The sequence below is a fragment of the Henckelia pumila genome, chromosome 1 (assembly GCF_033568475.1).
Source record: "Henckelia pumila isolate YLH828 chromosome 1, ASM3356847v2, whole genome shotgun sequence".
Classification (NCBI taxonomy): domain Eukaryota; kingdom Viridiplantae; phylum Streptophyta; class Magnoliopsida; order Lamiales; family Gesneriaceae; genus Henckelia; species Henckelia pumila.
Genome location: NC_133120.1, coordinates 154753903 through 154766207, shown reverse-complemented (window position 1 = coordinate 154766207; position 12305 = coordinate 154753903). Strand labels below are relative to the sequence as shown.

At 36.1% G+C, this 12305-nt stretch overlaps 1 pseudogene; it reads left to right on the top strand.

The window, feature by feature from the left end:
- The first annotated feature begins 894 nt into the window (after window positions 1–894).
- The window catches only part of LOC140874264 (uncharacterized), a 35607-nt pseudogene continuing 24196 nt past the window's right edge, over window positions 895–12305 (top strand).

The following is a 12305-nucleotide window of genomic DNA, read 5'->3' as shown; positions in this document are numbered from 1 at the left end:
TAATTTTAATGAGATTTTATTTATGAGTTTTGCCTTTCTAGACTTGTTATTTTCTAGATTTATAATTATCATTTATTAGTAAGATATGATTCCTTAGTATTTAAAAGAATTTATTTCCTAATGAACTTGCTTTCCTTATTGTGTAGGAATCTAATTAAGAAATCCTATTAAAGCTTGAAGACCTATCTATTTAAGGATTACTGCACGCATATAAAAGAGACGGGACATGAGCAACAAAGCGAGATCAACAAAGAGATTAATTCAAAACATAATTGAGAGTTGATCAAGATTTTCGAGAATAAGATTTATCTCCGATTGTTGCTGAATAACTGTGTTATCGAGTAGTGTTGGAAACACAGAAGAACACACGAGTGAAATGTTGTTCTGAAAGTGGTTCCTTGTTTTTTGTTTTTCGGCTTATGAGAACTTCCTATTGGTTTTTCTATTCTAGTTCTTACTAGTTTTTAAGAAATTATTACGTTCACTAGTTGGTTTTTGTAAACTAATATATTTTCTAGTGATCTTTTTGCCATAAGGCATCGCGCAAGTACTTAGTACTTGTGCATAAATATCTTCTTGTTATTTATTTTTATTTAATTAATCCGCTGCCTAGTGTGTCTTGAAGTGTTGACATCACTAAGAGATAACACTTACTCAAAAAGTTATTCAAATTAACTTCTGGTATTTCCGTAGTCGAAACTGTCAAAACTCTTACAAGTGACATCAGAGCCAACACTTTACGATACTAAGTGTGATTCTGGTTTTTGTGTTTGAGAGGAATTTATCATGGAAGTGACGGTTGCTAACGACGAACTCTGGCCACCGGATTTCAACTGTTTAGACTTCTGTGAAGATTCAATTTTCTTGATCACAAAGAAATTTTAAGATTACGTGATGAGAAAAAGGAACAAAAAGAAAGATCTTGAATTGTGCAAGGTTAAGGGGGAGCTTGAAAAATCAATTCTAACACTTGCGAATTCAAGTACATCCAAGCTTGATTCTATGATGGGAAACAGAAGTAGTCTTGGTTTTCAAAATAGCAAGTTTAAAGTAGGGGAGTTTTCAAAAACTATTTTTGTCAAGGAGAACAGTAACTCTGCTAGTGTTCAAGTGCAACTCCTAAGGAAAAACCAATTTCATTAAAAGCACAAGTTCCTGCTCAGAAGATAAAACAAAGGAAGCGTAGATTTGTTTTCCATTACTGTCACAAGCAAGGTCACATCAAGCCTTAATGTTTTAAGCTCAGGTATGACTATATGTACTGGAATACCAGGAAAGTGTTGCCACCCTTGTTGCCAACACTGCGCCAAAACGCTGCAGGAAGAAAAATATTGAGAAAAAGGTTTGGGTACCAAAAGCTAAATCCAACTATAATGTTGTTTATACTTCATTGAAAACTAATGTTGCAGGTAATTGGTACTTCGACAATGAAAGTTCACGCCATATGACAAGATCGAAGAAGTACCTCCCGAATTATGTTGAACAGGAAAAAAGACCATGCCTCTCTCTCCTATTTTATATTAAAGACCAAGTCAAACTCTCAAAATTGCATTTTGGTCCATGAGTTTTCCAAAAATTGCAGTCTAGTCCCTTATCGAATAGCAATCAAATTTTTGAATTTCTTAATCTCCGACTATCAATCTTAATCTCCTAAAAATCTCGATTAGGCTAATTTTTGGGGCGTTACATAAACGTTTGATTTGAATAAAGAATGTTTCTGCATGTTGTTTTACATTCAGTACTTAAGATCTGTTTCCGAGGACGAATTATCTTAAGTGGGGGAGAATGTAGTAGCCTGTACCCAAAATTAGTGATTAATGTTAATCATTTCAGTTAAAAGTGATTAAGGAAACTCTTAATGGGTTAACGGAGTTCGTATATAGACCCAGAATGATAAGAAATTGTCCGGAGGGCCAGGCAGAACGGACGCTCCGTTGCAAGGAACAGACGTTCCGTTGGCGATCGGAAGCTCCGATCAGAAAGACGTCATGCATGACGCAACGGAGGAAACGATCGGGAACAGAGGTTCCGATCTCCCTTATCCGCAACCAACCAATGATATTTTGCCACGTGGCAGATGAGGATGTTCGAAAGCTCCGATGGTAGGATCGGACGTTCCGATCGGGGAACGGACGTTCCGATCGAGGTTCGAAAGCTCCGATCATTGTCTATAAATAGAGGTGCCGAGATTCATTATAAAGCACACCATTTACCTCTTTTCTCTTGATTCTTTAGTCTTCCAGCTTAGATCTAGGGTATTCTAAGCGACCATTTGGAAATCCGGAAGTGGGGTAGCGGTCCAGGCGTCGTAGCGGAGCTTTGGCCTAGTTTTGAGGCAACCGTCAGCAAAGGGCTGACGACGGACGAAGGTATAGCTCTTGCTTCCTAAAAATATTTAGGAGTATGAAAGAACTTAGTTAAGGCTTTTAGAGCACTATAATGATATTAGCATCATTTGGCTTTGTATTGCGGATTATAGGCGTGGAATTATAGCTGGTAGAGCCTGCCTAGTATTTGAGGTACGAAAGTACTGTTCGAGATATCCTGACAGAGTATGCATGTATTATGTGACTGCATGATTTATATTACATGATATTATGCTGCATTCATTTGCATATTGTGCTATCTCTTTTGAGATGTCTGTTAGTAGGGTTTTACCCTATCCTGTTAGTGGTTGGACTTCCATCGAATTGGGTTCGGCATATCCACTGGTATTTCGGTATGGGAGCCACCTCCTGAAGCGACGACATAACTTGCTACATACCAGGGTCCGATCTGTCTTTGTTATTTGTTTCTTGACCTCTAGTCAGTAGGCGGTTCACTTGCATTCATGTATACTCATACTCTCGTGCTGAGCGTTTATGCTCACGTCTCGTACTCTGTGTTTCTGGACACCCTATTCCATGGGGCAGGTTTGCGATTGGACGATGCGGGTGGGTCCAAGAGGGGCTAGGCAGTGGATGGCCAGCTGGAGCTTCGTCTAGATTTTATTTCTGTTGTATTGGGTTTATACACTATTTCGATCTGGTTGTATAACAATTTGAGTATTGCAGATTCCTTGTCTTGGAATTGTATATTTTATGTTTTCCGTAATAATTCTGATTTATCTGTTTGTTTAAGTTAATTGCATGTCTAAGTTCTATTTAGCAGGTGATCTGGGTAAGGGTCACTACAGATTTTGTGGTGACTAATCATTGAATGATTCCAGATATTCTCGATATATAATATTCAAAGTTGAAAAAGGCACACTACAACAGATTGAATATCCATTTAATTGTTTGAAAATGTATGAACGACGTTGGGAATCGATGTTGATAAAAGGAAATGAATGCAGATATGACAAAATTGAATTTTGGATATCAATATTTCCAATGATAGAAACAGAAAAAAAGAGACCAAGTGGTCTATGATACAGTTTAGCCACTTAAGAATCGAAATAAGAACAGTTTTTTGACAAATTTGTCATTCGAAACTATTCAGATCGTCATGAATATGCGATTTGAATTGAGGTATATTATGACAAATTCTAGAATATGCTGTATTAGATACAATACAGATATGATTTGGTAGCTATCAAGAAGATAAAGATGTTTGAAAAGACAAGAGTTATGAAAAATCTATTGTTGAGATGAAAACTTTAGATTTGTTTTGTTAGATGGTGGCACTGATTATCAGAGATTCAGAGTGATTGGTTGTATGTTATTGCATTATACCAACCTTTGATCGATGGATTGTCTGATATGACTATCCAGATTTTGAGGAGTTACTCAGGACTCTAGTACCTGATTCGGTACCAATTGATTGATTTTGCCACTAGTTGAATTGAATTCATGTGACAATTATTTGAAGGATATAGAGATAGTGTTTTGATTAATTAATGAGAAGATAATCAGAGTCCTTGTGTTGAGATAATATCTCTATATTTCTGAAGATCATATCAGATTTGCGAAAAGACAGAAAATGTGAAGATTGTTATGTACAGAATGAAAGTCGAACAGTGTATGATAGATACAGATTTCGAAATGATAATCAGCATGACAGAGTAGACTTGATATATGTTCCTTGCCAAGCATAGAACAATATAGGAAAAGAAACAAGTTATCACGAAAGCTGAATTGTACTGTATGAGATTTTCAATACAGTTAATGAGGTTACTAACAAATATTTTTCTTCTAGAGAACTGAACTTTATTAGGGAGAATCATGTGTGAAGTATTTCTTAGTTTACATAAAAGGCATAACAATTCAAGGACATCACGTCTAGTGTCAGCTAGTAAATAAACAGTACTTTCACAAGGGAAGGTTCAAAGAGTCACATCTAGTCGACACTAGTAAATAAACAGTACTTTCACAAGATGCAAGATTCAATTGTTGAACTTTATCACAATAATTTCCGTAGATTTAATTTCATTCATGTGGGGGATAGTTATAATGTTATTATTGAATAAAAATTAATAAAAGGTTAAATAACTCTTGGGCTTCTAAAAGGTCAGCAACCTTTGGATTTCTGAAAAGTAAAATATCTAATTGTCAATAACCTTTGTATTTTTGAAAGGTTAATAACATTTTCTCAAGGGTTAATTAACCTTTGATATATCTAAAGGACATTGACCCTTGGCATACTGAAGGGTCATTTCCTTTCCTATAAATAGATGTCATTTCATTTAAAACTTCACAACTTGAATACCAATATTCTCTTTACTTTCTCTCTCGGTTTTTGTCTGTGCTATTTCTCTCCAAGTCGTGATAAAGCTCATGTACTATTCAGTTCGTCTGTATCGGACTTTGTGCTAAGTTGTTGCAGGTATCAACCTTGTATCCTGGGAAACTATCATCTACAGTGAACTTCGAAGCACTGTAGGAGGAGACAAATATGTTTTAAGGAAACTGTAATTTATTACAGGCTTCGGTTTGGTTTCGACTTCTTTATCTTTCTAGATTCTATTATTGTATTGTTCAAGTTGTTCTAGAAATAGACCTTTGAACAAGATAGGAGAATTCCCGTAATTTAAGATTAAATCCGAGTCCTGAATCGACTACTTGTTACATGATTTGTTCGGTACCTACGCGTGTCTTGGTTGTCTCGTTTTAATTATTTTTATCTTCAGTTATTTTAATTCTTATTTCTTAAGCAGTTTTTATTATAAATTCTTATTTTATTTAAATCAAATTGCTTTTTATGATTTTTTTTTTCTAGATTAAGCTAAATAATTAATTCTTGAGAATTGACTGCAGTCCCTGTAGGATCGATACTTGGAATCTCTGTCCACTTTACTATTACTTGACCTGGTACGCTTGCCAGTAGATTCATATCACACCTATTTAGCCGGGCAAATAGCCTAAACACTATTTCTTACCTTTAAGGGAGTAATTTGAATGTTAGAATTTTATGTGCTCCTATTTTATATTTGTGAATATGGAATGGTGTGGCGGAAAAGAATTGAAAAACAAGAAGGTAGTAGAGAAAAGAAATAAAGAAAAAAGTGATGAAAAAGTTTTGAAAAAGTTGAGAAAATAAAGAAAAAAAATGTTGTGGAAAAAGAAGAAAAAAATGAAAAAAATCAATGAGGAGAAGAAAAAGTGTGCAATTTGAATGAAAAGGAGTATAAAGTAGAGATTGAACATCATTTACTACCTCTTTTGAATTCTTATTCCTTCATTTGAAGCCATGTGTCAGGCTTTACATTGTAAGCTGATTAAGTCATATTGACCGTGAAATGACACTTACTCGAAATTTTTTTTTAATACTACATATATGCCCATACATATATGCATCTATACTTAAAATATATTTTCATAAAATTTAATGCATAATAAAAATCGATTGCATCTTAAAAGTTTAAAAAGTCGAATAGATTAAAATTCATGCAAACGACTATAATCTCAAAAGTATGCAACCTATTGAGAAATAGTAAACATGAGCCGGCGAAGGTCACGGGTGTGCTAGCTCACCACGGATGCACAAAGGTCTTCACCACTAGTCGGGACCACAACCTCCTGAATAACATAAAATTTCACCTGCACACCATTTAGATATAGTGAGCCTAAAGGCCCAGCATGCTCTACCTTTAATAACGAGTACTACTAAATAAAACCACATGCAAGCACATAACGTATATAAAAATAACCTGAGAATTATAATGCATGCATGATCGTAAAATCGTATGCATAAACTGCGTCGTAATCTAAATCATAACATAATACGTAAAATAAACATTGGCATGTCATAAACATAAAAATCATTTTCTGTGGGTCATATCAGTGAAGTGTAACCTAATTCGATTGATCAATTTAAATCCATCGTACGTAGTGGCGGCCTGTGGGGTGTACCCCTAATGCCCTATGCAACTTCACCCAACCTTTGGGAATCCATAGGCTCATAATCGTAAGTGGAAAGGTCATCGGGCCCGGTATCCCGACCTCTAGTCCCGTGTTTGTCACAAATCACTTCGACTTTCCAAAAATATTTTCTTTACATGCCTGTTATCTCATCATAAAATACATGCATAAATCATGAACTTATAAATATCATTTTCTTAAAATTTTGCCCGTAAATATATATTTAATTCATTTTTCATAATAAAAATCATACTTATATGAGAATATACATATACATCAATTAAATATATATTTACAGACTATTTTGTTTGCCACTGGCTAGTTCGAGTTGCTGCCCCTTAACTAAAGCTCATAAACTTAGACTGGTTCATTAACATTTATACTGACCCAAAAACACTTAGACTAGCTCAATCACACTTAAAATGACCCAATCAGACTTAGATTGGCACAATAGTACTTAGACCGACTTAGAATTTAGCTCAACCAAATAAATTAAATAACTCAGGCTCATTAACGAATTTAGCCCAATTAATAAATTAAGCCCTCAATATATATCTTAAGCCCAATAAGCTTAACTCAATAACTAAATAAATTCATTCAAGACCAAATAACATTTAAGCTCAAATAAACAACTCAAGCCCAATAAACAAATTAAGCCCAATAAACATCTTAGACCCAATAAATAAATTAAGTACAATAAAATCTTAGGCCCAATAACAAACTTGGCCCAATGAATAAACCAAATACTTGGACTCCTAAATAAATTACCCGGCCCAAAATAAAATAATCTGGAACCAAACCATAACATATGACCCTAATACACTTTATCCGACCCGAACGACCCACTCGCCCGAGCCCTTCCTGAGCTGCCCGCTAGATAGACCACCCTTACAACCATGCAATTGTTCACCTAGTCGATACTAGTTCAAGACATCTGAAACCAACACCCAAAGGGACGTAATCCAACCATCAACCATTGAACAATAACTAGAAACTAGCCATGACAGAAAAATCATCCACAATACATAAAAACGTGAATAATGCATGCGTTAATATCTGAGCTATTTTATTCACATACAAATGAAACAACACAATTTAATCATCAAAATATTGAATATACTGATCTAAATGGTGTGAGAAAGGAAGGGTATAACATGCCTTTGCGTTTAAAACGCACGAAAAACCTATATTGTTACGGTTGCATTTATCGGGACTCGGGAATCTCATAATTATCAAATTCTTAAAGCTCAAATCCCTAAACTGCTGATTTCTACCTCTAATTATTCCCAACTAGCTTCCAATCTGCGAAAAATCACATAACGGTCAAAAGTCAACCCTGGTCAACTGTGGTCAAACTTTGACAAAAAATTACCGAACTTTATTGCGTTCTCACCGCATCACGATTTTGAATCTCGAATCTAAACTCAGATATTTGGACCTATCACGTTGATATGATAAAAAATGGTTAACTCACCGGAGGTCGTCGGAAAATCAAAAAAGGCGGCGGCGATGCAAAAATTCTCCAAAAATTATGAAATTCGGCAGGATTGTAGATCTCGACGAGACAATTCTAATGGACCAAGCCACGACCGGATCAGAGCTCCGACGCACCGTAGATCTGAGAAAAACAGAACGACTCCGGCGAAGCTTTCCGAGCTCTGATCTGCATGATTTTTCCACGAAAAATGCTATAATAAGCTCGAGAAATGATCTAAACATCTCAAAGCATCATCTAGTACCTTTAAAATCAACAAAATCGAGCTTGAATCACAAATTTCCGACGAAGAAGACGATGAATAGTGAACTTGCGACTGAAAATCGACGATTCCCGGCGATCCAACCGTTGAAACTTTGATTTCTTGGTACCGTTGGAATCGTATTGATCTCCTCTAGATTGTGACCATTTGTATTTCTCATCGGAGCACCTATGACTGGCCGGCGAAGTCAACCCGTGAACTACTACAGTAAAAATCGAGAATTTCGGAAAAAAAAATCGGGGAAAAATCTTGATCGAGTTTTCTTGAGTGTGTTTCAGTGTGTGTTTTGCGATCTATTGAAAATCAATAATTTTCTAATCTGTACTAATTTATTTGGTGCCCAACTAGTAAAATTAGCCTTTATTCTGATATTCTTCTAGTACACACACTCCACAACTATTAACACCAATTTCTGAAATTATTGAATTTGACTAGTCAATTAGACTTATAATTTCTCAAATTAATTATTAAGTCAAACTTAGAACATGACCAGTCAACTCGGTCAAACATTCTTCCAAATTAAAGATTCTAGTCTAAATAATTATTTTTAATTCCAGTATCTCAATAATTATCTCAAAAATGTCAATATTATCAGATATCCAAAAATAGTCAAACTCATTGACTAATTGACACGTGTATTTTGTAAATACACTCTATAACTCATTTGACAGTAATAATTATTTTTCCAACTCAATAATTATTTTAAATTTCCAATTAAATCGATATTAAATTTTTCGGGCGTTACAACTCTCCCCCCCTTAAATGGAATTTCGTCCTTTAAATTGGAGTAATTACCGATAAGCTCTGGATAATATGTCCGCATAACGACCTCGGCCTCCCAGAGAGCCTCCTCCTCTGACTGATTCTTACACCGGACCTTGATCAAAGGAAAAACTCGCGTTCTAAGTCTTTGCTCCTCCCGTGCTAAGATCTTCTCTAGTCGTTCTTCAGATGACATGTCTGACGCCAACTGCAGAGGCTCATATCCATTACACATCATGCCCTTCATGACCGCAATCCTCACAAACACATGGTCTCCAACAGCAAACTCGAGGTCTCATAGTCGTCGGTCAGCATAACTCTTCTGACGACTCTGTGTGGCCCTCATCTTATCTCGAATTCGAGCCACGATATCTGCAGTCTACTGAACTAACTCGGAACCTAATAGAATCCTCTCGCCAACAACGTCCCAATGCACGGGAGATCTACACCTTGTTTCGAAAAAGTCATGGAGCCATAGCTATAGACTCCTGACAGCTGATGCTATAGGTGAACTCCTGACAACAGGCTCTCAACAAAACCTCGATATCAATAGTCTCACGATTCTATCTGGTACCCGTCAATCACTAAATTCTAATTGTGCTAACAATCACTATAAGTTACGAGCCAAAACAATGTCAAGACGACGTTCAGTATAACTCAACTCAATAAATAACTTGCTGGGTCATAATCAAATCGAAATCGAAGGAACATAGTTCAGAACAATATCAAAATACAATAATCTGGAAAACAAATCTGCTAAAAGAAAACAACTCGTTTGCAGTCTAATACACGGGGTGAGCGAATCAATTCAAGGCTCCATGAACAAGGGATATGAGTCAACCAATCAATATCAAGTCAGGTGATCATCTGTCAACAGGTATGACATCATGTCTGTAATCAATACAAATCAAAATCAAGGTTGTCAGCGTGACTTACACACGAGGAAATCCGCACGCTCTCACCGAAAAAAAAAAATCCCAAGATGTAATCCGATGTCAACAAAAAAAAATCAAGATCCCAATGGAATAGAATAACAATAATCACCCAAATCAATATCCTTGTCTAGATTTAGAATTCAAGTTCTCAAAAAATATAAATTTCCAAATTCATAACCGAAATATCATTCGAAGCCAAATTGATTGAATTTAAATGAACAATGTCATGCGAATCAAGGAATGCATGAACTACAAGAAGGATTCCAATATTTTCTGAAAGAATCGATAAAATGGCTCACGTAACTGATTTTCCTCTATCCCAAAAGCACCTTCCCAAACCCTCACAAAATCAACTAAACGTCAATCAATACTTAATTACTTAGAACTATCACCAAATTCCCAAATTTCATATCTGCAACAAACTAATTCATCTCTCAATAGTACCCTTCACCCGAATCATTTGTCTCAACGATTCCTGAGAAAAAAATGAAATCTGAATTCCTCAATAGCAATCAATCAAATCTCTAAGATAATTCTCAAAACATTCTCTACAACCCAACATTCGCATCTAACCTATAGCAAACAATTACTAAAAATCCTCAAAACCTACTGAGAGATAAAAGAGTGCGTAGCTTCCGAATCTAGCAACACAAATGTAACAATACATCTAATGCTAATCTTCCCTGTACGCAAAAGATTTACCAACAGATGTAGATCATTCTTCTAGAGCAACCAGTTAACATCTAAATTTTAATCCTATGCATTCTAATTTCACCAATTCATAATTCTCATCCTACACATGCATTTCTAAAACACAAGTACAACAGGCAAGCAATTTACAAATCTTAACTAAGCATCCCATTAACTAAAATTTAAGAACGCAAATTAAGACTATCCGCGATAAGAGAAGTATCATTATATGCATCCTCAGCCTGCACCACAAACAAGCGCCCTGTGGTCTGCCTCGCCCTGTGACAGTTCCATGAATTATTCCGGATCCTCGCAATGGTAGCACCTGCCTGAGCCAACCAAACACTTTCCAGAATGAGGCCTCTGACGCTGTCTGTAGAAAGATACCTCTCCAATGCTAGGAGCAACTGTCCCCTAAGGCTACTATCTTTACTGAAAGAGTGGGTGCCCGGTTAGCCAACTGGTGGCTAAGGGCTTTTATGACTCTATGTAAAACAATCTTTTGTTTAATATAATTTACATTTTTATAATGGCATTGACTTTATCTTTCTTCATATTGTTATATTATGATATACTATTGTTGTTTTGATAAAGACCTTGAATATACTATAGTGTATGTAAGATGTGGTAGCACATGGGGATGGCTATCATGAAACACATCTTATAGTCACTGTATATTCTAAACTGTTCCTAGTCAATTGAGCCGTCCGCAAATAAGGATAAGGATCGCTCGAGATTGAGACTAGTATTTGCGATGCCGAGTACCACGTTTCATTGATATGGAACATAGAGATGTTCAAAGCATGCAAATGGATATTCATATGATGAATGATCGAACTACCTTATTCGGACTTTCCAAGTGGTTATCACTTATCGAGTGGATAAAGTCCGCGGTTTTGGTTGTACACCATTAGTCCTTATTACTTGAAACATCATTGAGACTCTATATGCTAGTACTGTACTTTGACTCGTTTACCGACTCTATTGGGGTCATCAGGTGTCGGGATTGGGTACAGTTACGACACATATAGGAGTCGATGCTTTGTTGTCAAGGATTCACCACATACTTGCGAGTGTGGATATCCTATGCGATCTGAGGAGATATTAGTGTGACGAATCTCTGGCCAGAGTACATGATGTGTTTTAGGTTAATGGGTTATCCTAGTAACATATGCGATGTCACTATTTGATCTCCAAGATGTTATGCATAGTTATCGAATCTCGAACGACTCTCGATGCACCAATGGTTGTTGATTCGATCGGGATATATGGTTGAAGGGACCGTACTGTACGCTAACCAAAATCTAATGGTTCTTGCAGGCACTATCAGTAATACCTAGGGAATCAAGGGGCGATGTTGCTAGGCGCTCTTACCATGATTCGATGTGTAAGTCGGAAATTGTTGTTCCGAATCACAAGGAGTTGTGAGCCCATGGCTAGCTGTATTCCTGAACCATTGAGGGTTACACAAGTAATAGATTACTAAAATCCCGTAGAGATAGTTGAATTTAAAGAGTTAAATTTAATGAAAGAGAAGTTGGACTTCTTAACTAAAGGGAGTGGGATTTCCTAAAATGACATAGGGATGGACATTTTTGGAAATCACTGAATTCGGATTCAAAAAAATTATCTTGACTCTAAAAGATGCAGAAATGGTTTCTGTGCACATTGGTGAAATCAGTTTATCAATCGGAGTCACGATGAATTTTATATTAATTTCTATAACAACAGGCTTGGCTTGTTGGGCTTAAGTTATGGATTGTGGGCTTTAAGAAGTTAGAGTCCTGATACAATTATAACTAGAAATTATCTATAAATAGAGG